The sequence below is a fragment of the Ipomoea nil genome, unplaced genomic scaffold, assembly GCF_001879475.1.
Source record: "Ipomoea nil cultivar Tokyo-kokei standard unplaced genomic scaffold, Asagao_1.1 scaffold1721, whole genome shotgun sequence".
Lineage (NCBI taxonomy): Eukaryota > Viridiplantae > Streptophyta > Magnoliopsida > Solanales > Convolvulaceae > Ipomoea > Ipomoea nil.
This window is the reverse complement of record NW_017618149.1, coordinates 1,089,846-1,116,849: the sequence shown is the minus strand read 5'-3', so window position 1 is coordinate 1,116,849 and position 27,004 is coordinate 1,089,846. Positions and strand designations below refer to the sequence as shown.

At 34.6% G+C, this 27,004-nt stretch overlaps 1 long non-coding RNA gene across 1 annotated transcript; it reads right to left on the bottom strand.

Annotated features, from left to right (window-relative positions):
- Positions 1–13,723: 13,723 nt before the first annotated feature.
- Positions 13,724–26,768, bottom strand: LOC109191880. The gene is made up of 3 exons (XR_002056008.1): positions 26,652–26,768; positions 23,470–23,473; positions 13,724–13,733 (listed from the first exon to the last, which is right to left on the bottom strand). It is a non-coding gene; the product is annotated as an uncharacterized LOC109191880 (long non-coding RNA).
- Positions 26,769–27,004: the final 236 nt, after the last annotated feature.

Below are 27,004 nucleotides of genomic sequence, written 5' to 3'. Positions count from 1 at the left end.
TTAATTTGACTTCATCATCTATCATATCTTTTATAATAATTGGTGCGTAGTGCTTCTGTGCTTGTTGTTGTTGTTGTTGTTAGCAACAGCCAAAAAATTAAAAGCATAATGATAAACAAATAGTCAAGACAGAAAAACTTAACTGCAAGTCCCAGTACAAAATCAACAAAAAATCAATAAAACCACAACCTTCTTCTCAAGACAATTGTTGTTGTTGTTGTTATTATTTCAGATTTGTGTCTAGAATAGTACTATACTTTCCTGTTTTTGTGAATTGTGATAGACATGCAACTGTGCAAGTATTAAATAAGCTTAAATACTTTACAGATAGTAATTAGTAGCCATTGCATGCATGATTTCACCTTAATAATAATGATGTCGACGTACCCACAAATTGCTTTCGATTCCTTAAAGGTATCAAAAGTCTAAAATCTCAGAAACATTGAATCTGATCTTAGTATATGTCCAAACCTAGTTTTGATGGATTCATCAAAAGTGAAAATGTTTTAACTAATGATTCAAACTCTCCATGTACTTGATTAATTAGTTCAAATCTGAAGTTCATTGATTTAGGTGAGAATATCATTATACACTTTATTAATTTTTTTAAATAGACATCCACATATTAATAAAACAAAAACCTTAACACGATGAGTATTGGCTAAGAATTATAATTATTTCTTCAAATATATTTATAAAGAGATTAATATGTTTGAATAATAATTCGCTTTAATCACTTACCCCTTCAACTTCATATCCTTAACAATCATTCATTCACATTATATTCACCCTTTATTATTAAAAGCTTCATTCAATTGATGTGCAGGCAGCCACATCCTATATATGTTATTTTTAATTTTTCCTTTTATCTCCATGCATGTATCGAAAAAATAGGCATATGGATATCATTGAAATTAAAAATCTATTATTATTATTATTATTATTATTATTATTATTATTATAATATATTTTTTGAACTTCTATAATGATGAATGATACAAATATCGTTTGTATTAAGTACAACCATGCATCGAGACTTGTCACAAACTAGCTTGTTCCCATAGAATTATTTGATATAACCAATTATATCTATGCACTTGTATTTGATATAAAAGCCACCAATGTTAATCAGCCGGATCTATAGGCGACGCATTACTTGGTAGGAGGAAGATCCCTGGAGACCTTCCGGACACGGTACAGGACGCCAATAAGTGACAGCGACTCACCTCCTACCGGCCGACGCTTCCCCAGGCAAACTCTCAGAAGTGAAGCGATCGGGCGACCAACTACGGTGGTCGGCGTGTCCCCGACCGAACACCCCCACAGGGTTCGATTGGGCGACCAGGCCACACGGGCGGTGCGTCCCCGACCACGTGCCTTTCCGGGATCCGGCCGGGCGACTAGGCTTTGCGGATAGGGTGCCGTTGACTAGGGGCGAGCGCCCAGGAAGGCGCCCCCGCGCAGTCCGGACCATTCATGACCGAGTGCACACCCAGAGACGCGTATCAGCGGATCCTGCGGAAGCAATCTTTGCTCATTAGGCAATTTTCTTAGTTAATTCAGACGGTAAAGGAAGTTAGTTAGCGGTTGCATCAGCCTTTATGTCAGCCCTACCTCTTTGACTCGGCTAAAACGCCAGCCCTACTTACCATGTAAACCCCACATATATGTATAAATATCCCCTGGGATTATCATGTATCGAATCGGCATTTTGAAGGCAAAACCCTAGAGAAATAATATCACATTATTCTCTCTTTATTACTTTATCTTTATTTTCACTATCTCGCATAAAGATCTTTATTCTTTTTTTGGTAGTGTTGGCCTGCCGGGCAGCCATCGAGGCGGTGAAAACCAACACAAACATTATTAGAATTTGAATGGTAATGAAAATCAAATCCTTGGTAATAGTGACGAGTTTATGTAGGAAGAGTTTCTTTGTTTGGTAGTAAATAAGAGTTGAAATCAAAATAAATAAATAAATAAATAAATATATATATATATATATATATGTGTGTGTGTGTGTGTGTGTGTGTGTGTGTGTGTGTGTGTGTGTGTGTTCAAAATTCCATATTTAACGCATGGACAGTGACCTTTTTTATTATTATTTTTATTTTTTTATTCCATTGTTCAAAAGTAATTGATGATGAGAAGAGTAATGAATTTTATTATTACTAAAAGATTTGAATTTAATAGTATGATAACAAAAAATAGACAAACATGATAATGAGTATCAGATTCTATACTGAGGTACAAAAGTCCCCAACTAAAAAGCAATCTTACTATTTTTGTTATTGTTGTTGTAATTTAAAGATGTATTGTATCTCATCTAAAAATTGATAGTTGCTCCTTGTGCGGGTTGATTACTTTTCGATTGGTCACACAACACGTAATTACAATCTCTTTTATCAGATATCATGGAATCTTCATGAACTTTTGTCTAGATCTAACTCTACAAAATATAAAATGATAATGAGATTACACATTTATATTTTATATTATATAATGTTAAACATTAATAGGCTCCCAATGGGATTAAACAAAGAAATTTAACCACAACTATTAAAACCAAATATAAACATCCTAATATATTAATAACAAATATAAAGAGATTTTTTTTAATGAACATATGGCCCAGTTTGGTAAAAAATTGGCCTATAGGCCAATTTTAGCTTATTTGATCACTATTAATTGTTTGATTTAGTTAAAATATCAATATAAATGTTTGGTTAATTAGTTTTTTGCAACTCCAAAAGGCTAAAATTAAAAAAGCTACTCTTAGCAACTTTTTCAATTAGCTTTTTGAAAAAAGAAATTATACCAAACAGCTATCAGCAAACAGCTAATTTACCAAACACTTTTCTACAATCAGTTAATGTTATCAACTATTTATACTCTCTAATTAACACAATCAGCTAACAGCAAACAGCTATCAGCTAATAGCCATTTTACCAAACAGGGCCTATAATAAAATATATTACTTCTAATAGTATAGAAAACATACTCAGGCAAATTATATCGTGGACCGCGATCCACAATGCATTGTGATCTAGGCATTAAATATGCATTGCAGTTTCATTTCAACACAATTACAGTATCATTTTGATATAACTACAGTTTTGCTGGACAATATACACTTAAATATGTGAAATTGTTATTCAGTTTCATTTTATATACCCTACAATTTCATTTCAACAAAACTAAAGTTTCATTTCAATTCAATTGCAGTTTCATTTGATAATGTAATAAAAATAATACGTGAGACAGTGTCAGTTTAGATACATTATAATGTCTATCATTTTGGACTATGGGTCCATGGTCTACAGTATAATTGCTGACATACTCAAGGGTCTTAGCCTCTTAGGAAGCTTGTCTAGTGGGCCAAGGGAAGCGGAGGTGTAATTGGGTCCATATAGTTATAAGTTATTTATTGTATCGCAACCCAAAAGAGTCTCCTTCGGCCGAACAAAACTATTACCGCAAATTATGCTGTGCAATCGAATGCACCACGCGCATGGTGCATTCGGTCCAAAATGACATTGTTTTAGTTAAAAAAACACGCGTCCCACTTAAAAGAGAAATCAAATTTGATTCTCGGCAATAACATTTTTATATATCCATAAATTCATAACTATATATCCACAAATTCATAACTATGTATCCACAGTGAATGAATGAAGTAAAAATTCACAACTATATATCCATATTGAATGAATGAAGTAAAAATCCACAATGAATGAACTAAATATCCATACATTCATAACTATATATCCAGAAATTCATAACTATATATCCACAGTGAATGAATGAAGTAAATATCTACAATGAATGAACTAAATATCCACAATGAATGAACTAAATATCCATAAATTCATAACTATATATCCAGAAATTCATAACTATATATCCACAATAATGCTATTGCCGAGAATTGAACCTGAATTTTTTTATTATTATTTTTTTTAAAGTGAGACGCGCGTTTTTAGTCAAAACGACGTCGTTTTGGATCGTATGCACCATGCGCATGGTGCATTTGGTTGCACAACATAACTATTGAACTATTACACGGCGTTTAGTTGGAATGAGGAATTAGGGAGAAAATTAATTGTAATTCCGGGTGAGAAAAGAATAAAGTGAAAATTTAAATTACATTTATTTGGGTAAGAAAGAATAGAATGATCAGGAATTGAAAGAGAAAAAGTGTATAAAGACTAAAATGTCCTTATATAATAATAATATAGTAATCATAAGAAGGATAAAATGATAATTTATCATGGAATTTCAGAAAGTGTGAAATTGCAATTTCTAAGGGGACCCTAGAATTGTAATTCCTTCCAACCAAACCATTGAATTGCAGTTCCATGGAGTTTGGTAGGAATGGAATTACAATTCCATCCTACTAAACGCCCCATTAAGGGTTGTTATATCATGGACTAATGTCCACCTTGCAAGGTGGACCCTGATTCTAGAATATAAATTGTGGTTCTAAGTCAAAACACATAACAATTGTAAAATGAAATTTGTAAATACAATATATGGTCATCAAATTCTAATCCTAATTTGTTAATTTGCATTCTTGAGCCCAAAGTTTCAGGTGTGGGAGCAGATGAAATTGCTTCAAGTTTGGTTATGATCACTGGATTATATTCTTGAGAGCATTCTCAAACTCCCGTATTATATAATGTCAAGGACTAAAAATATTGTTTAATCAGAGTTTTAACTCAATAAATGCTTAAGTACTCAGGTCGTTAATAAAATGAATTAAATATTTTATAGATATATACGGAAATAAAAATACTAGCTTGTGATGGAGAATTACACTAAGGGAAGATCGTTATCTAAAAAAAGTAGTAATATTGAAGGGAATAATTCCAATTGGAATGTGCAACAAATACTTCAGAGGCAGACAAAAGTAAGTAAAAAATGTTATATATGAAAACAACTTACAAGAAAATTTGTTTGAAGTATCAGCAAAATCTAAACATGGATAAGCTCTTATCCCAGCTGTTTTCAAGAGGTTCAGTGCTTATATGGTGGGCTTTGATTGGGTGGGATTGTTGTTGGGATAAGATACTCCCTACGTGTTATAAGGCAATTTGGTAGGGACAACAAAACTATTAAAGGGCATAGAAAATGACTGACTTTGGTTGATTATTGATTATATATTGGAATCCTGATAGTTACATCCTAGCTTGGAATATCTAATCCCACGTACTTTTCAATTTGTTAATTATCACATGAATCATATCCCATTTTGAGGTTGCTACACCTTCTAAATTGGATTATTATAATTCTTGTTTAACTATTTCGTACATTTGCGTACCATAAAATCAGTTCACAAACTTGGTACGGGGCCTTTCACTATTGTCTAATTCTTGAGAATTTTCACAAGAAATTGAAAATAAAAATAATTTTTTGAAAAAATTTAATTCACGTACAAATCAACAAAAAATTCAAGGCGCGTGAAACATATTTTCTTTAAGATCAATTTGTTTCATCCCATGATGCTAAGAGTATTAAATCGTCGATTTTTCACGATACAATAAATTATAACAGTATATTCCAACTCAAATATATTGCTTTCAACGAACTTGAACAAAACAACACTTTGTAAATTTTTTATAGAAATGTTGGTAGAATTACGAGAAGCAAAGAGAGAGTTTTGTGGGAATTAAAAATGTGTTTTGATCTTTTAAAAATAGTCCAAAACAATATGTTCAATACAACTTATTTATAGGAAAAATAGAATTCTTTAGCACTAATGACATTTAAATTGATTTTTTCAACAATTTCCCACGTGAAAGAAAATTAATTTTTTGCGATTGGATAAACGTCATATATAATAGTGTTCAACGGGCGATCCTTGCATAGGATAGATATGTAGTGTTGAAAAAAATAGCTTAAAATGAGATAAAATGGCATGTTAAGTGGCTATTTTGTGGTACAATTATCAGTGGGGTTCACTTTTGACTTGGGTCGGGTCAAAGTGGATTCGAGTTCTTCGTAGTGAGACGAAGAGATTGATATATTGTACGCTCAAAACGGATAATGGGTGAATGAGATATAGATTCTCAAAGTAGACCCATTAAGTTGGAAAAATGAAGGGAAAAGGTGAAGCTTTTGTCCCACATTGATTTGGGAAGAGGACTTGCACCACTATTTATACAAGAGCTCTTTTAAGATTTATTGAATTTTATAGCATAGAGGTTCTCTCTCGTGCGTTCAAGCTTAGGTTATGCCAATTCTCAAGCACCACCGGTGGACAGTGGGAGCCTCGAGGGATACATTCCCATGACTTGGGTACCTTCGGTACGGAGCGGAACTAACTTCTACCTAGCAACTCTCGGCTCTTGGCTTGGCAAGGTCAAGCCAAGGTTCTTGTCCATGATGGTAGTTGTCATTTGGAAGAATTTGGACTTCCTTTTAAGAGGACGCCGGCTCAACGAAATTTGTGGTTGATTTTGGCATTTGGAAGGATTCAGACTTCCTTTAAGAGGATGCCGGCTCAAAGAAATTTGTGACTTCCTTTAAGAGGATGCCGGCTCAAAGAAATTTGTGGTTGGCTGTTTCCTCGACTTCAAAATGGTTGATTCAGAGACCGTGCTAAGTCAGGTAGAAGATTTGCAATTAATCTTCGACGAGATCCGTGACGAGGGCATGGTGCTAAGTGAAGCCTTCCAAGTAGGATTTGTGATCCACTTGTCGCCTCCAGGTCAGAAGGACTTCAAGAACTACCTTAAGCATAAGTGAAAGGAGATAAACCTGGAGGACCTCAAGAACTACCTTAAGCATAAGTGAAAGCAGATGAACCTGGAGGACCTGATCGAGCGACTCAGGATTGAGGAGGTGAACCTGGAGGACCTGATCGAGTGACTCAGGATTGAGGAGGGGAACATGACGAATGATAGGAAAGTTTCTGTTGTTGATGGCGCTAAGGCCAACGTTGTGGAGCACGGTAAAAGTTCCAAGAGGAACAAGAAGGATAACCGAAAACTAGGTCCAAAAGGTGGCGTTACCAAGAACAAGTTTCTTGGTGAATGCTACAATTGTGGCAAGCCTGGCCACAGAGCGTCTGAATGCAAAGCTCCAAGGAAAAAGAACAAGATTTATGAAGCCAACGTTGTTGGAGAGAGCAGTAAGAAGGAGGTCAAGATTAGCCTTTCGACTATGATGACCGAGGTGAAGCTAGTGGGCTCTAACCCACGTTAGTGGTTCATCGGTACTAGTGCAACCGGGAATTTGTGTTGCAACCGAGAGATGTTCAACACCTTTGAGACCGTTGAAGGTGAAAAGGTGTGGATGGGAAACTCTTCTTAGTCTGCTGTGGAAGGCATGGGCAAGGTGGTTCTGAAGATAACTTCCGGGAAGGAACTGACGTTGAACAACGTGTTGTACAAGCATGGGTTCCACATGGTGTTTGAGTCAGACAAAGTAGTTTTGTCTAAGTTAGGGATGTTTGTTGGTAAAGGATACTGATGGGCTTTTTAAGCTCAGTGTAATTCCTGTTATCAATAAAAGCAAAGTTAATTCTGTTTACTTGCTTGAGTCTTCCAATTTGTGGCATGGTAGACTAGGTCATGTTAATTTTAATTTTATACGTAGATTAATTAGCATGCACCATATTCCTAACTTTCAAATTAACACAAATAACAAGTGTGAAATTTGTGTTGAGACAAAACTAACGAAAGTACCTTTCCAATCGGTTGAAAGGGAAACTGAACCACTAGAATTAATTCGTAGTGATTTGTGCGATTTTAAATCGATACAAATGAGAGGTGGTAATAAGTATTTTATCACATTTATCGACGATAGCACACGATACTGCTATGTGTATTTGCTTAAGAGCAAAGACGAAGCCGTTGATGAATTCATTCTTTATAAGAGTGAAGTGGAAAACCAACTTAATCGGAGAATTAAGAAGGTTAGAAGCGATTGAGGTGGTGAGTACGAAGCACCGATTGGTGACTTCTGTGCAAGTGTAGGTATCATACACGAGCGTACGACACCTTACGCACCTCAATCGAACGGTGTTGCCGAACGAAAGAATCGTACATTGAAAGATATGATGAATGCGATGCTTATAAGTTCGGGTCTACCTCAAGGTATGTGGGGTGAGGCGATTTTGATAAGTAATTACCTTTTAAATAAGGTACCTCGCAAGAAGCTCGATAAGACTCCTTATGAGCTGTGGAACGGTAGGAAACCTTCCTACCAGTACCTGAAAGTGTGGGGGAGTCTTGCCAAAGTTTTGGTGCCAACACCTAAGAAAGTAAAGATAGATGCTAAGACGATGGACTGTATCTTTATTGGCTATGCAGATAACAGTAGTGCTTATCAGTTCTTAGTACACGAGTCCCATAATCCGGACGTACATGAGAACACGATAATAGAGTCAAGGAATGCATATTTCTTTGAAAATGTATTTCCTTGTAGGTCCAACGAGAGACCGAGTACACCAAAATGGACATTTGACGAAACTATGGATAATGATAGTGGGGAATCTGAGAAAGAACCCGAGCTCGAGCCGAGACGTAGTAAGCGGGCAAGAGTTAAAAAATTATTTGGTCCTGATTTTCTAACTTACTTGTTAGAGTATGATTCGGTTACTCTAACTTGTTTATTAGAAAACGAACCCGATTTTCTATCTTGTTTGATAGAGAATGAGCCTAGAACGTATGTAGAAGCCATGACTTCTGCAGAAGGACCAATGTGGAAAGAGGCTATAAAGAGTGAAGTGGATTCTATTCTACAGAATCACACTTAGGAACTTGTTGATCTTCCTCCAAGTAGTAAACCCTTAGGATCCAAGTGGGTCTTTAAAAGGAAGATGAAACCTGATGGTTCCATTGAGAAATATAAGGCTAGGCTTGTAATCAAGGGTTACAGGCAACACGAGGGCCTTGATTACTTCGACACATATTCTCCCGCGACGAGAATAAACTCCATTAGGATGATACTTGCCATAGCCGCGTTGCGGAATTTGGAAGTTCACCAAATGGATGTGAAAACCGCTTTCCTAGGTTTGTAGTTCCGGGCCAAGAAAGGAAAGTGCGTAAGTTGGTTAAATCGTTTTATGGTTGAAACAAGCACCTAAGCAGTGGCACGAGAAGTTTGACCATGCAATGTTAACTAACAGGTTTAAAATAAAAGAAAGTGACAAATGTGTCTACGTTAAGGAAACGATAGACGGCTATGTCATTCTTTGTTTATACGTAGATGATATGCTCATCGTTGGTAGTAACGATCAGATGATCAAGTCTATCAAAAACATGTTAAATGCGAGATTTGACATGAAGGATATGAGTTTGGCTGATTTAATCCTTGAGATTAGAATCATTAGAAGACCTGATGGTCTCGTGTTGAGCCAATCACATTATATTGACAAAATCCTTGGGAAGTTTAACAAGGATGATGATCAATTGGCTAGAACACCGTTTGATACAAACGTTCATCTAACCAAGAACTATAGGGAAGGTATTTTACAAGTGGAATATGCTCGGGTTATTGGTAGTTTGATGTATCTTATGAGCTGTACTAGGCCGGATATTACCTTTGCGGTTAGTAAACTTAGTAGATATACGAGTAACCCCAGTGCTATGCACTGTAAGGCAATAGTAAAGGTTATGAGATACTTGAGGTATACTCGTGACCTTGGACTGCACTTCGGGAGATATCCCGCTGTACTTGAAGGGTATAGCGACACGATCTAGATATCTGATATTAAGGACTCTAAGTCCACGAGTTGCTACGTGTTTACACTAGCCGGTGCAGCCATTGCATGGAAATCTTCTAAGCAAACTGTGATAGCTAGATCCACGATGGAATCCGAGCTGATAGCCTTGGACAAAGGTTGTGAAGAGGCTGAATGGCTACGCCATTTTCTAGAGGATATTCCGAATTGGGAAAGACCTGTACCTCCAATATGTGTGCATTGCGATAGCCAAGCCACAATTGGGAGAGTACAAAGTCATATATATAATGGTTAGTCTAGACATATGCGTCGTAGACATAATACCATTAGACAACTTCTCACAACTGGTGTTGTCTCGATTGACTACGTAAAGTCAAAAGAAAATATAGCGGATCCGCTGACCAAAGGGTTAGGTAAAGAAGTTGTGGAGAAGTTGACACGAGGAATGGGTCTAAAGCCCTTGGACTAAAAAGTTCTATAGTGGATACCCAACCTAGCTGTCACCTAGGTTCAATGGGACAACTAAATTATGGAACGGAGCGTGTCACTATGGGGGTCTCGGACTCCCTACCACTCCTCGTTGAAACAGTGACTCCCGCAAGAGGCTAGCACGTTGATGCTTTAATGATTCGAATGTCGGTTGACATGAGTGAGTATGCGGGATACTCGAGAAATAATCACCTATGTAAGAGAGAAGTGGAGGTCGCTTCAAAGGAGAATTGCTAGGCACAATTCTTTAGAAACTTTTGTAGAACCAGGAACGGTGACACACGACCAAAATGGGCACACTCATGAGAACAGAGCACCGTTGGGAGGTTCCTGTGTGAGATATGTCATCGTCTACACAAACGGCAGTCGGTTCAAAGACATCGCGTTCTACCGTACATCCAGTAGAGTAAACATATCTTCACAAGGGAAGGTTCAAAGGGTACGGTACCCCCTACCTATCCTATGCAGGGATCGACCGTTGAACACATTTGTTTCCGATTTCAAAATACCCTGAAAATCAATTTTTCATTCATGTGGGGGATTGTTGGAAAAAATAGCTTAAAATGACATATTAAGTGGCTATTTTGTGGTACAATTATCAGTGGGGTCCACTTTCAATTTGGGTCGGGTCAAAGTGGATTCGGGTTCTTCGTAGTGAGACGAAGAGATTGAAGTATTGTACGCTCAAAATGGATAATGGGTGAATGAGATATTGATTCTCAAAGTAGACCCATTAAGTTGGAAAAATGAAGGGAAAAAGTGAAGCTTTTGTCCCATATTGGTTAGGGAAGAGGATTTGCACCACTATTTATACAAGAGCTCTTTTAAAGCTTATTGAATTGTATAGCATAGAGGCTCTCTTTTGCGTGTAGGGGGGAGGGTGCAAATCGAATCCTAAAATGAGATTGAAAAGGCTTGATTTAAGCCTGAGCTCGTGTGTGCCGGCACCAGCCTTTAAGTGTCTCCTATTTTATAACAAGCACAAGAAGAAATCATATTGTTTTCAAGCCTCAAAACTCTCTGCTTCTACTCTTTTCTTAGCCAAATTGGCACAAGAAGAAATCATATTGTTTTCAAGCCTCAAAACTCTCTGTTTCTACTCTTTTATTAGCCAAATTGTGTTCAAAATTTGCTCTAGTTCGCCGGATTCCTTGTTTGGGTGTTTTCAAGCCTCAAAACTCTCTGTTTCTACTCTTTTATTAGCCAAATTGTGTTCAAAATTTGCTCTAGTTCGCCGGATTCCTTGTTTGGGTGCTCAAACATTGGATCGTAGCATATTTTATCCAGGGAAACCTAGGCTACAAAGCTCCTAGCACTTGTGGGAGGTAGCAAATAAGGTTTTAAGGAAAGAGTAATCGCTTGACTCATGCTAAAAAGCCTACACCAAATACGAGTCTATCTCTTCATCCTTTCCTTCCTTCTTTTTCTACAGAAAATAGTAATCCTTATTTTGTAGGATTATTATTCGGTTTTACCAACGGTTACCCAACATGTGTTACTCTTTGAGTACTCCCTCGTAAAGATATATTCACTACTACAGAAAACGGATTTAACGTCTACATTATAACGTCGGTTTTTTGAAAATCCGACGTTAAATATTTAAAATTATTTTTTATTTTTTTAAAAAATACATATGACGTCGGTTATTTGGTATTGCCGATGCCGTATATTAAATAAAAAATAAATAAAAATAAATACGAGATACGACGTCGGCGTTATACGTCGCCGACGTCGTATCTCAAATAAAAAAAAATATATATATATGGTATACGGCGTCGGCGACGTATATCGCCGACGCCGTATACTCGAATTTAAAAAAAAAAATAAATAGTAGAGACGGCGTCAGAGAATTAATCTCCGACGCCGTATCTCTAATAATTAAAAAAAATAAAATAAAAATGGTATACGGTGTCGGCGACGTATAACGCCGATGCCGTATACTCAAATTAAAAAAAAAAGAAATAATAAATAGGAGATACGGCGTCGGAGTTAAATCTCCGACGCCGTATCGAATAATTTAAAAAAAAATTAAAATGGTATACGGCGTCGGCGACGTATATCGCCGACGCCGTATACTCGATTTTTTTTTAAAAAAATAAAAAATAAATAGAGATACGGCGTCGGAGAATTAATCTCCGATGCCGTATCTCCAATAATTAAAAAAAAAAAATATTAAAATGGTATACGGCGTCGGCGACGTATAACGCCGACGCCGTATACTTAAATTAAAAAAAAATAATAATGAAGCTAGCTAGAACTTTTCAGATCGGCGCCTAAACATTTCACACTCATCTGCTCCAAACATTTCACTCCTCACTCATCTGCTCCAAACGCCCTACGCCACCGATGCTCTCCACCGCCGCCTAAGCCGTCGTCCAATGCCTCGGTCGCCGCACGTCGACTTCGTCCTCGGCCTCGCTCGCCGCACGTCAACGTCGTCCTCGGCCTCGCTCGCAACAGTGCCGTCGTCTTCGGCCTCGGCCTCGCTCGCCGTCGTCCTCGCCGTCGCCCAACGTCGTCGCCGCTCGCCGCCTCTCCTGCAAGGTACGTATGTATATATATATATATATATATATATATATATATATATATATATATATATATTATAAATTAAAAATGGTTATGTATATATATTTTTTGAATTTTGAATTTTATATATTATTATTGTGTATATTTTCGAAATTTTAGGAATAATTGTGTATATATATTTAATTTTATAAGTTAGTGGGTCAATTATGAATTGTTGTGTGTATATGTGAAATTTTATGAAATTTTGTTTATATATTATTGTGTATATCTTGAAATTTTAGGAATAATTGTGTATGAACATTAACGAATAAGGTTTAGTTTATAGATATATAGAACAAATATTATGAATATAATACATAATTTAAGTGAACAAATCTTAGCTTGCTAGGTGAATCTTGGTCCATAATTTGCCTTTTTCAAGTATATAACTTACCAAATAATTTAAGTAAACAAGCTAAGTGTATAATACATGATGATGTTATTGAATATATTGCACTAGTTGATACTTAATATAAAATGATGTTGTTTTGGACCAAGGCCCACCATGCTAGGTGAATCTTGGTCCATAATTTGCCTTTTCAAGTATATAACTTACCAAATAATTTAAGTGAACAAGCTAAGTGTATAATACATGATGATGTTATTGAATATATTGCACTAGTTGATACTTAATATAAAATGATGTTGTTTTGGACCAAGGCCCACCATGCTAGGTGAATCTTGGTCCATAATTTGCCTTTTTCAAGTATATAACTTACCAAATAATTTAACTTAAAATGTTGTGAGAAAAATGTAATACTAATTGGCCGAAATGAATATAGTGTAGTTGTTGTAGTGGTTATAATTATATAAATTTGTTAAAATGTTGTTAACAAATGTTTAACTAGGTTATTATTATTTTAGATTGTCTTGTGATGGATAAAAGTTGGATGAAAGCTAATCGACTTAGTCAGGAATATGAAGATGGAGTTAGAAATTTTTTACAGTTTGCAAATAATAACCTTCCGAATAGTAATAAGAGGTTCTTCTGTCCTTGTACGAAATGTTGTAATCAGAAAAGGTTAGGTGAAGAAGACATATATGATGATCTAATTGTTAATGGGATTAATCCATATTATACACAATGGATTTGGCACGGTGAAAGCGATGTGGCTACAACATCTAACATGTATGTTGACAATGAAGATGATGAGTCTGAAGATCGGTTGGATGAAATGTTTCGCGATGTTGGAGAAGAGTTTACCAATCGGTCAAATGAGTTGGATGAATTATTGAATGATTCAAAACAACCTTTATGGCCAGGGTGTAGTAAATATACCAGATTATCTGCTGTATTAAAATTATTCAACTTGAAAGCTGGGAATGGGTGGAGCGACAAGAGCTTTACTGCTTTACTTAAAATAGTCAATGATATGCTTCCAGATGGTAATGAACTTCCCAAGAGTACATATGATGCCAAAAAGATGTTGTGTCCCATGGGTATGGGATACAAAAAAATACATGCTTGCCCTAACGATTGCATATTGTTTAGGAATGATTACAAAGACTTGCATGCATGTCCAATATGCGGGGCATCTCGTTATAAAACAAGAGAGAGTGGTAAAGTACGTTTAAAAAGTCCACCAGCTAAAGTTTTGTGGTATCTCCCAATTCTTCCAAGATTTAAGCGCATGTTTGCAAATCCAAGCGATGCGAAGAACTTATCATGGCATGCAGATGAAAGAATTTCCGATGCAAGCTTCGACACCCGGCTGATTCTTCTCAATGGATAACATTTGATAATGCATTTCCTGAATTTGGCCACGAGTCGAGAAATCTTAGACTTGGACTTTGTACTGATGGTATTAACCCTCACGGGAACCTAAGTAGCAAGCATAGCTCGTGGCCAGTTATGTTGATAATTTATAATCTACCCCCGTGGTTGTGTATGAAACGCAAATACATATTATTAAGCTTGATGATTTCTGGGCCAAAACAACCAGGTAATGATATAGATGTTTTTTTGGCGCCTTTAATTGATGACTTGAAGCAATTATGGGATGAAGGTGCGTTAGTGTTTGACGCATACCGGAAGGAGACTTTTAAGTTGCATGCAATGCTTTTTTGCACAATCAATGACTTTCCAGCTTATGGTAACTTGTCTGGATATAGTGTCAAAGGTCATAAGGCATGCCCCATATGTGAAGATAATACCTGTTATCATCAACTGGTTCATGGTAGAAAGACTGTAAAAAAGGCATTCAATGGCGTTCAAGACTATACAGATGCTCCACAACCATTAACAGGGAATCAAGTTTATGAACGAGTTGAATGCATCAATGTTACTTTTGGTAAGACTCAAAAGCTTCAATCTCAAAGAGGTAAGAGGTCAAAAGAGATACCTACAAATGAGAAGAGTCCGTGGAAAAAGAAATCTATATTTTTTGATCTTCCATATTGGAAGACACTAGATGTGAGACATAGTATTGATGTGATGCATGTGGAGAAAAATGTATGTGATAGTCTTGTTGGAACTCTTTTAGACATTAAAGGTAAGACTAAAGATGGACTCAATGCTAGATTGGATTTGGTTGAAATGTGTATACGACCTACATTAGCTCCACGTTGCGGGGATAAGAGAACATATTTGCCTCCAGCTGCTCATACTTTATCAAGAAAGGAGAAAATAAGTTTTTGTGAGTGTTTACGTGGAGTAAAGGTACCACAATGGTATTCATCAAATATCAGTAAACTTGTTAATATGCAAGATTTAAAGTTGGTGGGGTTGAAGTCTCATGATTGTCATGTCTTAATGCAACAACTATTGCCAGTGGCTGTTAGAGGCATATTACCTAAAAAGTTGAGATATACCATCATAAGACTTTGTTTCTTTTTCAATGCAATATGTGGGAAAGTTGTTGATCCAGACAAATTAGATGAATTGCAAAATGACATTATTGTTACACTGTGTCAGCTAGAGATGCACTTTGCACCTTCATTTTTTGATATCATGGTTCATTTGCTTGTGCATTTGGTGAGAGAGATCAAACATTGTGGTCCAGCTTATTTGAGGTGGATGTACCCATTTGAACGGTACATGAAAGTATTAAAAGGTTATGTTAGGAACCGATATAGGCCGGAAGCATCTATAGTTGAAAGCTATGTTGCAGAGGAGGTTACTGAGTTTTGTACAGAATATTTGGCAGGGGTAGAGGCTATTGGTGTTTCTACTAATCGACATGAAGGAAGAATTGCTGGGAAGGGTACTCGAGGAGTCAAAGTGAAGACTATGCCTCGTGAAGATGTTGAGGAGGCACACTTGTACATCTTGCATAATACAAGTGAAGTCGAGCCGTATTTAGATGAACACAAGGCATTGATTAGAGAGCAAAATCCAAGAAAGACAGACATGTGGATTGTGGGCGAACATAATCGAACTTTTATTCGTTGGTTCAAAAATAAAGTTATTGAAGAGAATAATATGTCTGAAACTGTTTCATGGTTAGCACATGGTCCTGGTTTGGATGTCCTATGCTATAATGGATATGACATTAATGGGTTTTCTTTTTATACAAAAGCTCAAGATGAAAAGAGCACTATGCAAAACAGTGGAGTTACTTTGGTTGCAAATTCCATGCATTTCAGTAGTTCGAAAGATACAAATCCTGTGTTCGCAGAGTTGTCATATTATGGTGTGATTGAAGAAATATGGGAAGTTGATTATGTTTTGTTTAGGGTGCCGGTGTTTCGATGTAGATGGGTAGATAATAAACATGGTGTAAAAGTTGATGAGTTGGGATTTACACTTGTTGATTTTAATCGTGAAGGGCACAAAAATGAGCAGTTCATAATGGCATCCCAAGCAAAACAAGTCTTTTATATTAGTGATCCTTGTGACAAAAAATGGTCAATTGTTCTTCATGGAAAGAGACAAATTACTAGAGATGAGAATGAAGATGTTAGTTTTGATATTGAGGAAATACCACCATTTTCTTCAAGTTTATTGCCCACTATTATTGATAATGAGATAGATGAAGTACATGCATCACGAGATGATCATCATGAAGGGATATGGGAGAATTGATTATTACATGCAATGCCCGCTATTTATTTTGTTTTTTAGTTTTCTTATTGTAGTACTTTTATATATTCTAATAATTTTTGTTTCTAAACAGGCGTATGGATTCAGCAAATGGTGATGGTACTACACAGGATGGTACTACACAAGATACTCATACTACTCAAAGTAGTAATACTACTTCTAAGACGAGGGGCGCCACTCGTATGCAAAAACTCATTCTGCAGCGTTCTACTGAAGGGAAACACCACATTGAGCTTGATGGATTGGAGTCTGTCTACGGGCCAGAAGGCAGTGCATTTAAAAGTTATGTTGCATTAGTGGGACGAATACATACTCCTATCACAATAGATGAATGGCCGAATGTCCCAGAAAATATTAAGAGTACTATTTGGAAACAAATCCTGGTAACTTTTAATTTTGTAAGATTTTGATTTATTCATAAAGTTTCTATAATTACATTTCTAACTAATAAATAATTTTGTTTTGCAGAATACTTATGATATTCCCGACACAACTGATATGAGGAAAGAATGGTTAAAATATGTGGGTGATCGGTGGAAAGATTTTAAAGCGAAATTGGTGAGCAAGTATATATACGGTAGTTTTGCAGGTATGAGCCCATGTATAAAATACAACTTCATTGAACAAGAGACATGGGATGAGTTTGTAAAGTCGCATACAGGTTCAGTATATGAGGTATCGCTATTATTCTATCAATATTTCCAACATAAACTCTATCATTATTATGAGGGACATGTAAAGAGTTTGATTAATATTTTGTATTTATATAGGCAAAAAGAGAAAAATATCAAGACATACAAGCTAAAAATATTCATCCACATCTTTTAGCTCGAGGAGGTTATAAAAAGTTGGAGAAGATGATGATGGATGAGAAGTTGAAAGAAAAACAAGCGTTGGCTGATGCAGATCCGACGTATACAATGAGTCCTCCAAGTCCTCCACGTAGAGCCGAAAAGTGGAAGAAAGCAAGAATTGACAAGTCAGGAAATTATCGCACTGAATCAACAAGATTGGTGGCGGAAAAAATTGTAAGTAAATATGTTGTCATTTACTAAACTAATAGTAATTATTATTGAATAATTTTTATATATGTTAGGATGATCTTGAGATCCAAATTTCTCAAGGAGAATTTGTTGAGAAAGGAAGACAAGATTCATTGACTGTTGCATTGGGTACTGATGAGCATTCTGGAACGTGTTAGAGCCATGGGAAGAGGACATGGCTTCAAAAGTGTATTTGGCCATGCAAAACGTCGCGAAAAGCCTCCTGAAGATGTTCAACAAATGGTTGATGATGCTGTTGCAGTAGCGTTAGAGAAACAAAAGCAGCAAAATATTTCTGAACGGGAGGAATTTGGTCAACGATTAACTGAGCAATTTGAGGCAAAAATAGCTAGTGTGATGTTGAAATTTAGTTCTATGCAGACTCCTTTACAAGCAAAGCAGGTGGATGGCGTATGTGTGGATGTTGTGTCACTACCTCCAACTGACAAAGCTAGTTCCCCAGACCCTTTTAGTAATTTACCGGCTGTAAGTATTCGTTTAAAGTTATATTATTAATATTTATCAATAAAATTTTATATGATTTTTAATTAAAAATTATTGTAGTTAGGGGCACGATGTCAACTGTTCTTAGAAGATCCAATTAGACGTCCAGTAGCATATGGGACAGCTTACAGTGGTGGACAGGTTCATGGGGTTGTACTGGATATAAATCATGTGAAGGTGAGCGTAAATGAAGTTAGTGATCCAAGTGCACATGTACCAATCCCCACCAGTGAGGTTCAGCTTGTAGGTGATGCAATTCAACACTTTATTGCTTGGCCAAAGAAGCTGGTAGAGTTATGTACTAAAGTTGATGTGGTATGTATACTGAAAATATTTCTATTTTAAAATAGTAAGTAATTTACTTTTTAAAATAATAATTCTTACTTGTATTATAATTCACAGTCAAAAGAAAAGACCAAATTGACTTTTCATTCGGGTGTGCAATCCGTTCATCAACAATTCACTATACCTGATGATGATTCTTTGACTGATGGATGCAAAAAGGCCTTTTCAATAGCTCGCCGTTTTGAACACCCTCTTGTGGTCCATGTGGCTCGTGGTATTATGGGCAACATTGACTATGACTTGCACCTTCTAAGTGATGAGATAATGCGTTTCTTAAATATGGAGACCATCGATGTTTCTCTAGTTCAGTTCTTTATGAGGTAATAAGTTCTTTAGTATTATTTATTCATAATAGTTTTATATTTATATAGTTGGTAATCTATATATAATTGGTTGTGTTTGTGAATAGGGGTATTTACATTAGTTTTGAGTTGGCATCAAAAGACACGTATGGCTTCCTAGATCCATATTGGATTCAACCACAAATGAATAATATGGAAGACAGGAAATCATATATAAATGCCACCATGCAGTCGGGGAAGAAATTGGTATACTTAGCCCCATATGTTCGCAAGTAAGTATTAATTACGTTTTAAATAAAAGTACTTATATATAATATATTTTTATTATATATTATATTCACTTAAAACTAATAAATTATTTATTTGTAGTGAGCATTGGATGTTGATGGCGATTTGTCCTCGACTAAATGAAATTTTTTGGTTTGATTCACTTGGTCATGGGCCGCGTGAAGACATTAAACATATAATGGAAACGTATGTAAATTTATATAATTAATTAGTAGTTATCATTAAACTAGTGATGCCAAGTATTTATATATATTCTATGTCTTATATTAATAGGTGTATGACTGCAACAAACATGATGAGTGGAAAGAAACAAAATCGTTCACTAAAATGGACTATATGTTCGGTAAGTACTTCATTCACTTTGTAAAACATGCAAACTTATTGTTTTTTTTTTATTAATTTATTTTATTTTTATTGTAATTCAATGTAGTGTGCTATACAAAAGGGAACCACCGAATGTGGTTATTATGTGATGAAGTTCATGTTGGAAATTGTTTCCAACAATCTAAGCAAAGGAATGGATAAGGCAAGTAATTTCTTAATATATCTTTTGGCTTCAAATGTTTAAAAATACTTGCTTATTTATTAATTTTATTTCTTTTGAACTTTGTAGGCTTTGGAAAGACAAGGAAGATTGCCCTACAACAAAAAAGAGATTGATGAAGTTAGAGACAAATGGTCTAAGCTTCTTATTGATGAATAGGTTAATAAAACGCTTCTTAGTTGATACTTTACGTTTAAAATTAGTTTATGTTTATTGGCTTAATGTTTAGTAGTTTTGTTGAATTGTGGTACTTATATTAGTTTTATGTTTAGTAGCTTGAATTAGCTTAATGAATTGTGTTCTTTATATTAGTTTCATGTTTAATAGTTTGATACTTTACGTTTAAAATTAGTTTATGTTTATTGGCTTAATGTTTAGTAGTTTTGTTGAATTGTGGTACTTATATTAGTTTTATGTTTAGTAGCTTGAATTAGCTTAATGAATTGTGTTTTTTTATATTAGTTTCATGTTTAATAGTTTGAATTACTTTAATAAATTAGTTGATGTTGAATGTTGAATGTTAAATTGCTAGCTGCGCAGGATTTGAAAATTGATACAGGTTGGGTAGAAAACATAAAACGCATATAAATAAAAAAAAATAATAATAACATACGGCGTCAGTTTTTATCTAAAAACCGACGCCGTAGGTTAATTATTATTTTTTTAAAAAATAATAAATAAATAAATAAATAAATAAATATATATATATATATATATATATATATATATATATATATATATATATATATATATATACGGCGTCGGCTTTTACCTAAAAATCGACGCCGTAGGGTAATTATTTTTTTTTTTTTTAAATAATAAATATATACGGCTTCGGCGTTTACCTAAAAGTCAACGTCGTATGTAAATTATTTAATATATATATATACGGCTTCGGCTTTTTGGTAAAAGCCGAAGCCGTATATTACATACGACGTCGGTTGTTCAACCGACGTCGTATCATTTACTTACGATGTCTCTTAAGACGACGTCGAAAGATAACCGACGTTAAATGGGGTATTTTAACCGACGTTAAAATCGTTTTCTGTAGTAGTGATTTACTTTACTAGTTGTTCATTAAAACACGATGTCTTTGAACCATTATGTTATTTGTGTAAACAATGATATGATATATCTTACACAAGAACCTCCAAACCTTTGTTTAGTTCTCATTGGTGTGCCTGTTTTGGCCATTGAACAGGTTTGTCTGGTTCTGCGAGAGTTTCTACCATACAATTCTCCTTTGAAGTGACCATCATTCTCTCTCACATAGGTGATTCTTTTTCCGATATCTTGCATAGTCCATTTATGTCAATCAACATTTATAATTATTATGCAGAGTTAATTCCACCAGAGGTCCATTGTCTTTGGTGACAATTCCAAATTTAGTCGTAGACTATCATTTTTGCCATTTAGCATATCAGACTATTATTTTTGGACACTTTTAATCTTTCTCATGGACTTTTCCTATTTTTAGTAAGGGCATTTTTGTCTCTTCATATTTTTCTTTTGTTATTTTTTTTATTTCAACCAGTTTAATTAGTTTAGGACTTTACTAAAAACCGATTGAAAAATATGATTACTAAAAATCAAAGGTTACTGACCTAAAGTCCTATTTAGTAGTAAGGCAAGCCAAGTAGTAAAAGAAGTAACCTATAAGACTATCATTCCAAGAGCTTCCTAAGGCATTCTCATAACAACTCAAGTAGTATACTAGATATTTCACTGCTAATTTTGGTGTTGGCACATTAATCAAGGTGGGTTGTTGCATAATAAGCAAGTTGTATAAAAAGGAGCAAAAAATCATACTTTAACATGTCGTTTGGTTGAAAGGATAGAATTAGGTGGGAAAGGAATTGTAATTCTATGGAGGAAGAATAATGTGGGAATAAAGTGGTAATTTAAATTCCAGTGTTTGGTTTGCAAGAATAGAATTACTGGAAATTTCAATTCTAATGTTTGGTATACATGGGAATTGAAAAGAAATTAGTATAAAGTCTGAAATGCCCATACTTTATTATTATTATTATTATTATTATTATTATTATTATTATTATTATTATTATTATAAATGCTAAATAACCAAATTCAAATTTTTCTTTTCAAAATTTATGTAAAATGTTGTATAAATGAACCCTAGAATTGCATAATGAAACCAATAAAATATAAAAGGGAGTTTCGAGAAAACATATTTGATTGAGGTGACTTACTAATTGACGTTCTGTGTTTAGAGTAGAAGAAGAAGACACGCTATAATCAAAAGAGAAAGGTCAAACATCAATTTTAGGTTAAAAATAGAGAGGGGTAATTTTGTCTCAAAGTTACTTTTTATTTTTCCTAAAATCCATGGAATTGAAATACCAAGGGGGGCATGAGATTCTAATTCCATGAAAATGAGAGAATTTCAATTTTGCGGAATTGCAATTCCCTCCAACCAAACGAAGGAATTTGCTTGCCTTCGAAATTATGTGGGAATGGAATTGTAATTCCCTTGGTATTTTGTTTTCCATGAAATCAAGTAGGCCAATTATGTCCTCACCAATTTTTGTTAATTATTATTATTATTATTATTATTATTATTATTATTATTATTATTATTATTATTATTATTATTATTATTATTATTATTATTATTATATAGGAGTAATTGTCTTTATACTCATTATTCCTTAAAATTCTAAACTTAACCAAAACAATAAAAATAATATTCCCAGTAATTTATCTTCCACCAACCAAACAATGTAATTAATCTTGTCGGTAATTTCTTTTTCATTAAATTTCCATTATATTTCCCCTCAAATATTTTCCGCGCACCAAACAGCCTAAATTCAGAGGCTAGCTTTGGAGCTATAGCTAAACACCAAACTATCATTGCTTTTTATTCATGGAGCAGTATATATATATATATATATATATATATATATATATATATATATATAGTCGCTAACGTGTCAAAAGTGAAAAGGGAATCATTAGATTTCTTTAAAGAATTAATTTCACAATCTGATTAGCTAGGGTTATAAGTACACTCTAATTTTGAATTAATAAAATCATTAAATACAATCATTAATTAAAGCAATGCGACTAACCCAAACCCAACACCCCCTCCCCACTCTAGAGGAAGATAGATTCATTTGGTAGGAAACAAATTTTGGGGAAACACAAATGGGGTTAATTAAGTCCCCAAGAAAGGAAACAGATGGGGAATTGATGCACGATAGCTAGGTATAGTATTAATAAATCAATTATGGAAATGTTGATGGTGGAGCTGTCATATTCACAAGGGCAACATGGGAGGGAAGCCATAGCCAAACTCCAAACTAGTTTTACTTTCTATGTCAGCAAGTCCATATCTTGTAACATTGCAAAAATAGGCTGAGGACTACTTTCACAAGAATGATTCTTGGGGCTTGTTAGGATCATACCACTGCCCTAAAAGTTATAGTGGCTGGCCAACAATCCTAACTTTGTTACCACTTTTTAGGATCAAACGTCAAGCTTACCATTACGCCAAAAGATATAGCTCGTAGCGATGCCACAACCTCCTTATATACTCACACCACATTTTCGAAAGGTAGGATGCTAGATTTGACTCTTCACTGGTCTCTACATAACAGTCCTTGTCATAACCTAATTGCGGGACTAGGCCCTTTTACAGGCCTCCACCAATTATAATAACTGTTTTTATTAACATTCTAATATTATGTGTCTTCTAACATGACCAAACACTCCCTCCAATCCCCACTCTTTTTTTTTTTTACACTCATAATTTTTTTACAGGATAGTATCTGTTCTATATTTTCTCAATCTTTTTCAACCTAAATAACCAATGTTCCCACCACGGGAATTCAATCTTGTAACCACTATTTGAAATGGTAATAGACATATCATTACACCTATATAGTAGTTGGCTCGATCTCCCGTCCTTGAGAAAGATGTATAGATAGGAGTGGTAGGAAACATAAATGGGGCAAGAGGGGAAACAAATGGGGAATTGATGTATGGTAGCTAGGAAATATATAGGAATTGAATGAATAATGGAAAGGGTTGATGGTGGAGCTGTCATATTCACAAAGGCAGCAAGGGAAGAGGAGCACAAGGCTGTGGTCTCAAAAGAAGAAGCATTACCCATAGGTCCACATTGCTGTACCCACGTGGGATCCAACTGCACTTACTGTTAAACCATTGCTCAACTGGACTCCCTCTGGACATGTAAATACATTTAGGAATTTTTTTTTTTCTTTTACAATATTATTACAATCTTTTATTTTCAATCTGAGACTACAAATCAATCTTTTAGTTCAATGGTTCATCAAACAATGTTTGAACCTCGATGATAGTGATGATCTTTTTAAATGTTATGTCGAGATGGCGTGAGATTCAACCTTAGAAGAAAAGTAAGATAGAATTTCGCAATGTATGGCGTTGACAAGTCAACTTCGATTGTCATTTTTGAATTTATAAATGTTTCCAACAATTTTGGTAGAGGTGAAAATTTCAACTCTTTCTTAACACAAAATTTTCATTTTTCAATACGACTTTGACTCCATTAAAATATTGCGAAATTGGAGACCGTCTGATTTGGGGGTTCAAATGTTCAATCAACCGCAACCATAAGCTTTGTTTCATTAAGTACATCTTAATGTACTTTCGAAGTTTCCGATTGGATGGCAAGGAGGGCAACAATAATGCAACACTAGCCAAGATGGTATATTATTAATTTAGTAATTACAAAATTACAAATTTGACTTTAAACTGGAGTAATATATTAACTTTTTTTTGGTTTGAGTCTGTCTCCGTCAACTATGAGCAATTTAAATTGGTTTACTTTATTGTGCTGCTTACCGGCTAGGGTCACAAAGTGGCACATCTTCATATAGTGACGGTAAATTTTTCTCGTTAAATTACTCAAAAAATAAAAAACAGTTCCTCATTAAATGACATCAATGGCTACTCACCAACAGAGTTAATGGAGGATCATGGATGATCCCTAGTGAGTTTAACTCCTTGTAATCCTTCAATTCACTCATTTGACAAGAAAGTGACACATAGTTGCTTGTCATTTTTTTGTGACTCATCCAATTTTTTTTCTTTTGTTTCATTTATTTTTGTTTTGAAGTGGAAAGAGTAAAGACGAGAACGTTTGGAGATGCTTAAGAGTTATTGACACCTACAAGTGAAGATTTGAAAAGTGAAATTCTAGTAGATAAAAAATATCTTGGTTACACTTGTGTGAGGATCCGTGAGGCGAGTTAGGTCGTGTCGGATTAATATTGAAATGTAATACTTATACTAGAAAATGTAATACTAATAAGGAAAACATACTAATAAGGAATACAGTATTTAATTTGTTACTTATAAGAAAAAAAAATGTAATACTTTTGATGAAAAATGTAACTTTTACATTTTTATGTAAAATTATTACATTTTTCATCAAAAGTATTATATTTTTCCTTTTAAATAATGTTGGCAAGTGTTTGTTACTTATAAGTAAAAATGTAATACTTTTGTAGAAAAATGTAATACTTTTAGGAGCCCCGGACTCTGTATTTTTCAGTGTTTGGGTACTCAAGGAAAATGAAGCCAAAGGAAAATATTCATTCTGGTCAACGGAAAAAATGTCCAATTTGGAAGAATTCCAGATCTCTATTTTCCATCTCTCTTTCCTCTCTTCTTTTTTAAGTTAGTTTTCACATTATTATTATTATTACTACCACCGCAACCACCAAACCACCACAACATCACCGTACCACAACCAACACCAACACCAAGGCCAACACCACTACCACACCACCACCACCACACCACCAACACCATTATCATCACCATCCCCACCACAACTACCACCACACTACCACCATAACCACATATTATTAGCATTATTATTAGTATTATTATTCTTGTTACGTTGTTGTTGTTGTTGTTATTGTTGCTGTTGTTGTTATTATTATTATAACAAATAATATTGTAATTTTGAGAAAAATGAACCAAACAGAAAAAATGTAATTTCTTAACTTTCAGCCAAACAGAAAAAGATAGTTTTCTAACATTCAAACAAACACCAGAAAATTAAAATGAATCATTTTCTGGAAATCATTTTCCGGAATATATTTTCCATGTTTCCAAACGGACCCTTAAATCAAAATGTAAAAATATTACATTTTTTCTTCAAAAGAATTACACTTTTCCATATAATTAATAAACCATTTATTCTTAATTAGTATTACATTTTCTAGTATAAGTATTACATTTCATATTGACCGACTCGTCTCGCCAACTAGGTTTCATGAAACGGTTCAACACAAGTTTTTGCCAAAATATCTAATTAAGTGGATGTTTGGTTTAAACAATGTCGTATTACATTAGATAAAGATATTAAGATAATACTCCGGAGTGGTTATCCTTTATTAGGACTTTGTATTCTAGTCACACTAAAATTCCTGCTCTCTCTATTTTGGAGAAGAAGAATAAATATAATGCATGTCTCTATTTGGTAGAGTTTTTTTTAAAAGCTTATAACTTTTTTTTTAAAGCAAAATTAAAGCTTATAACTTTATTTTTTTAAATACTCATAATTCTTTACAAGGTAATATCTGTTCTATATATATACTTTCTCATGTGACCAACCATTTAGGATGATAATAGAAGTGTCATCACACTACATAGTAGTTAGCCGCTTATAACTTATTTACAACATGTTTGGTTCACGGTATATGCCTGGAATGGAATAACATTCCCAAGAACAGACCTATTCCGTTGTTTGGTAATGCTTTTAGTTCTCAATAATATTGTTCCCGGGTATGAGCTATTCCCCTTGCAAGGGGAATAGAGATTCCACCCCCTGGTATTAAGCTATTCTTGAGTTCTCAGGAATAGGCTAAAGTTGCTATTTCCTATTTTACCCCACAATTAAATCTAAAATTTGATTATACTTATTTTTCCCTATCACAGCACTTCTTTATCACCAGTACAACAATTGCATCTCTTCCAGGTTCAAACTCTTCGGCCTTCACAAGATATTTATCAAATTCTATGGTGGATGTATATGGTGCTTAACTTTTTATATAATTTTTTTTTCTATTTATTAGATTTTGTTATATATATATATATGTATGTATGTATGTATGTATGTATGTATGTATGTATGTATGTATTTATTTATTTATTTATTTATATGAGACTAGATTTTAA